We start from the raw sequence: 5,537 nt of genomic DNA, 5'->3' as shown, positions 1-5,537 counted from the left end.
TTTTTTTTTTTTTTTTTTTTTGGTGGAACCGGGGATTGAACTCAGGCCCTTGCGCTTGCCAGGGAAGCACTTACTCCACTGAGCCATCTCCCCGGCCCCTGCAGATGTCTGATTCTAAAAAACTTGAGTTTGTTTTTTGTTTTTTTTTAATTCCCTTGGATGAGGGGAACAGCCGATTTCAGGTTTGAATAGGGGTGTCACTGAACAAGCTGAGCGATGACTTGTGTGTGTTGTGGAGAGACCTGTAGCTCCAGTTTTTCTCCCTAGTGAGGCTGCTTGTTGCTCTAGGTCTTTATCACCGGTGTGTCCCTGGGATCTTGAGAATTGCAAAGGGACAGTTGGGGTCTAAGATTGAGAGGCCGACGTTTTCTTGGTGGTGAGAGTTGAACCCAGGGCCTTGGGCTTTGCCTGGCCGTTGGCCAGCGTTTTGAGTACAAGGTCTATTTTAAGAGCCCTCCGCCAAGGCTGACACCTCACTGTGCTGTCCTCGGTTCTCACATGATGTGCAGACAGGGTGGACAGGAGACCATGAGAGGTGCTCCTTAGCGGAGGACGCGGCAAGAGGGGTCGGCTGACAGCTGTGGGTGCTGTCAGCGCGGAAATTCTCCACGTTTGGGAGTGAGCTCCCCCCATTGCCCAAGGCACCCAAGCCACTTTCCTTGCAAATCAGAAGTTGGTTCTCCATGCTCCTTGGAGAGCGCAGGTGTCTTTGACAGCAGTTGTGGGCTTCTAGATGTTTGTAGGACTCTTGGAGGCCCATCTCCACGCCTTGATTTCAAGTGGAAGCGGCTGGCATGTCCCCCAGGAAGCGATAACGGTTAAGAGTTGGTCATGTATGGCTGACCTGCAAAGGGAGCGACAGCAAAACCATTTTCCTTGTTAGATAAGGTCACTGCCTCGGCGCTGGTCTCATATTTCTTAATTCGTAGTTTTCCAACAAGCACTCAACAATTCCTGACTTGGTGCTGGCATTGGATGCTATTAAGGCATTTAAGTCCTGCCACCCTAGAGCTTTGCGCCCAGCAGCTGGGCCTTGGCCGCTGAACGTTCCCAGTAAGTTGGATTTATCTGGTTGATAGGTCAGGATCGCAAGGGCTTCGCTGCAGAGCCATGGAAAGGGGTCTTAGGCTGGCAGCTATTTCTCGGTCTAGGCTTAAGACGCCAGGTGTTAGAAGGGAGATTCTGGGGCACAGGGCTGAGGGGAGAAGGGTGTTTTAGTGGCACAGTTGCTTGGGGACTAGAGGTTGGCTTCTAGGAGCTGTGCCGAACTACAGCGCAGGCTGCGCTCTGGAAATGCCCCAAAGTCAACCAGGCATCAGAGTGAGTCATGAGCAGCACTCCTTGTGCCCGGCTCCTGCCTGCTTCTCCTTTACCCTCGTTCCCACTGGATAAGGAGGGGGGACACCTTCCCCTGAAATAACAGGTTCTTCTACCTTCCACCTTGGATCCAAAGCCAAGAAAGCAGAACCAAGCCCAGGAGAAGACCCTCCCGAAGCCTTTGCTCAGTGGCTTACGGCTTTTCCACTGTGCTCCAGCTAAATTAGGAAGGTGGGGAGTCCTGCCCTCTGGTACCAGGTACCCAGCACTACTTCAGGAGCTGGAGGGCTTTGCCTTAAGTGCCCCCCAACAAGGAGGGACTTGGTGCTGCCTCTAGGGCAGAAAGAAAGTGGCTTCCCTTTTTGTCTCCAGGCCAGCAGTGTGCTCCATCCTGCTGCCTGGTCTCCACTCCTACCCGGGACTCCAAGGAGGCAGACTCCAGGAAGCCCATTAGTGCTACCTGCCAGTACCTCAGCAGGTGTTGCGAAGCAGCTCAGTGCCGCCGTCTCATTTCCCACCTCGGTAGGGTTTAGGTTGTGGATTAGAAAGGGACAATTAATCTTTTCCATTTGACACAATTTCGTAACAAATATCATTCTCTTTTTTGGGGAGCACCAATGTCAAGGAAAACTCTTGAGACGGGAAGCTCCTGGGTTTGAGGCACAGTGGTGCATGCCTGTGATCCCAGCACTCCGGCAGGCTGAGGCAGGAAGGATCACGAGTTAGAGCCCAGCTGGGACTGTCTCAAAAAGGGCTAGGGATATAGCTCAGTTTGGTTCAATCCTCAGCACTGGAAAAAATAAGGCTATGGGATTTGAGAGTTAAAAGGCAAAATGACACAAAAGATGAAGGGGGTAAGAAACAAAGAGAACGTCTCTTCCCACGCCCACTGCCTAGTTGGCGCCGGAAGCATTGGCTGCTGGTGTACATCTGCAGTCTTCCTTCGGCAGGTGGGGACAGTGGTCCCCTGAAGTTCTTTCACTGCCTCTCCAAGCACAGCCCAGAGGGACTTCTGTCTGCCAGGAAGGGGAGGCATGGTCTGCGCTCCCTTTACGCACGTTTGCTGGGCATGGACCTTTCTGTTGGGCCTGCTTGTGGGCAGTGACCCTTAGCAAAGTCTTCTTACCAGCAGAGTGCCGTGGGCGGGAAGGCTTTCCCCCTAGCTGGAGATAAAAGCCTGCTTTCAACACTCAGTGCTGCAATGCCGGCCAAACCTCCTAGGAGCAGCTGTTGCTCTTGGACTGCACCGACCCAACTCTCAGATCTCAGTAGACCTTGACTCCTCTGCCTGGTGACCGCCTTCACTAGCTTCTCTGAAACTTCAGGTCACTTCCTGAGAAAACTTAGGGATACCTGGAGCTATCAAAACCTGTTTTCTTGGGGTTTTTTTGGTTTGTTTGTTTGTTTTGTGGTACCGGGGATTGAACTCAGGACCTTGCGCTTGCCAAGCAAGCGCTTATTCTACTGAGCTATCTCCCCGGCCCCAAAACCTGGTTTTGCCAGTGCAAGCCAGGGTCCCTCTGATTGCAAGATGTGTCTCACCTCCAAGGTGTGGACAGGCTCCGAAGAAACAAATGACCTTAGCACCTGAAAGAGTTACTGTTATCCTGGAGACCAGATGTCATGGAATGCTCAATGATTTTTGGTGCCACTCTAAATACTCTTGATTTCCTTGCTTCGTTTGGATATGATCTTGATAGAGGAGGTAGGAAGAGGAAAAACTGAAAACAGCAGAGTTGAGAAGACACAATTCCAGGGACCTGTCCAGGAAATGGCTTTGTTTTTGTTTTTTGTTGTTTTGTTTTTGTTTGGACTCTTTGAGCCAGGGTCTCCGGCTCATTGTGGTGGTGGCTGGACTGGAACTCCTCTGTGGCCCAGGCTGGCCTTGAACTCTCGGCAGGCTTCCGCCTGAGGGCTAGAATCACAGGCATGTGCTACCATGCCCACCCAGCAGGCTTACAATCAAACCTATCTCAGTTGTTCTGTTTTGTTCTTGAAGTTCATACAGTATTGCTTTTCTCCACATTTTTTCCAAGGAGTGGAAATGTCTTTTGCTTTAAGGAATGTCCCTGTCCCAGGAGCATGAGAGTTGTTAGGCTAAGAACACGGTGACATCTGACCCTTGCTGAGGCCTGAAGGTCTCTGGGACTGCCTGGGTGTGAGGGGTTTGACTGTCCAAGAAGCTATAAAGCCTTAATCTCCATCTGGCACCTGAGAATGTCAGGGGCTGCTGCAGGAAAGACGAAGCCAGCCTGGAGGAGAGCAGGCTTTAGCCCAGTAGGATGATGTCCCTGTAAGGAGAAAGACACTGCGTATGTGGCGCACTCCTGTAATCCCAGCACTGGAGCTGAGGCAGGAGGATTGTCATGAGTTCAAGGTCAGCCTGAACTGCGTGAGACCCTGTCTCAAAAGAGCTAAAAAAAAAAAAAAGAAGAAGAAGCAGAAGCAGAAGGAGCAGCAGCAGCAGCCAGGTATGGAGGTGCACACCTATAATCCCAGCATTACAGAGGCTGAGGCAGGAGGATTGCTAGAAATTTGAGACCAGCCTAGGCTACAAAATGAACTCAAGGCCAGCTTGAACTGCATAGTGAGACCTTGTCTCAAAATCGGCAAAAAACAAAACAAAACACCAAAAAAGGAAGTTGAGGCAGAAGGATCACAAATTCAAGCCCAGGGGCCGGGGAGATGGCTTAGTAGAATAAGCACTTTCCTGGCAAGCACAAAGGCCTGTGTTCAATCCCCGGTTCTGCCAAAAAATAAATAAATAAAATAAAAAATAAAGAATAAAAAATAAAGCTGCAGTGGTCCTAGGTTTAGTCTCTAGTACCACACACACCCAAAGGTATCTGGCAAGAAAGCATAAGAAAACAAAGAAAAGAAAAACAATGTTTTAACATTTTGAAAAAAGGGGGGGGCTCTGCCTGGTGGAGGGCACAGGTTCCTCCCACCCCCGGGGGTGTGTGTGGGTGTCTCCAGTGTGTGGCACAGTCCCAATCTCTGCAGAACCTTGAGACAGCAAAGCTCTGCGGTCTGGGTCCTGGGGGAGGGGACTCCGTCCCCTCGCCCAGGTGAGCGCCGCCACCTCCGTGGCCTCCCGAGCTTGCTGTAGGCTCCTTGGCTCCTTGGCTCCTGGCCACGTGGACAGTTCCTGCACAAAGCCAGCAAGGCTGCCTCCGCGGTCACCGGGGACGCTTGTCACTGTCACGGAGAGAGGGCTTTCTGGCAGGTTCCTCCCCTGCAGCCTTGGTGCCGAGGGTGCCACCTCCCTGGAGTGTTCCCAGCCCAGCACCAGGTCCAGAGCCAGCCCCATCCATGTGTCTCTCTGTATTGGGCCGGGCCATCCAGTGATTCTGTAGACTCTTCCCATGCAGCTCCCTCTGCGCACTCATTTGTGGACCTCGGAAAGATTAAATACCGTGCTCTGCTGTGGCCCTTGACCAGGGGACAAGAACTCTGGGTGCAGAATCCAGGCATCTGTGATGCATTGGAAACAACTTCTCTTGGTGAGCGCTTTTTCAGGGAGGAGCCTGATTATCTTTTGTTATTTTTTCTTAGCACATGCTCACAGTACATAATAGATACACCGGTTTGGGCAGTTGGGACCTGTGCTGACCTCTCTGCATCCCTTTCCCGGGACCCCTCCCAACACCTCTCTTCACCTCTAGGTCCTCCTCGCTCTTGATGACAATCCCAACCTGGAGCTAAGTGCAGGAGCCACCTCAGGTGTCTGAAATTCTATTGGGACACATTTCCTGCAGCGGGGTCGCCGCTGCTCCGTGTCTCCAGCATCATCCCCAGGGGTGGTGATATGCTTCTGTTGCACTTGGGGCCACCACCAGCTGGGACACGCTGGGCCTCCGTAGCCTGGCTTCTCTGGCAGGAGGGCAGGGTCCTCTCCAGCTCACCCGGCACCAACTAGCTCTGCCCAGCACTGTATAGATGCTTAACAAGCACCATAAGGAATCCCGGCATTGGGCTGGGGATAGAGGTGTTCTCGGGGGTGGTACCCACTTCCTGGAGCCTCCTCACCACTAGGCCATGGGTGCGTGCAGAGTGGACCCCGTGTAAGGAGGGTGTGGGGAAGGTGGATCAGGTTGTGTAGACGGTGCCTCTTTGCATACGCTTCAGCACATCAGCTGTCAGAACCAAAGAAGAAAACTTGTCTGTGTCCTTTTATAGAGAAATGCAGGCCTGATGGATTGGTTTTCCAAAGTCTATTT

Source organism: Octodon degus, unplaced genomic scaffold (assembly GCF_000260255.1).
Source record: "Octodon degus isolate 3935 unplaced genomic scaffold, OctDeg1.0 scaffold00077, whole genome shotgun sequence".
In the NCBI taxonomy this organism is placed as follows: domain Eukaryota; kingdom Metazoa; phylum Chordata; class Mammalia; order Rodentia; family Octodontidae; genus Octodon; species Octodon degus.
Note: the sequence above shows the minus strand (reverse complement) of the source record.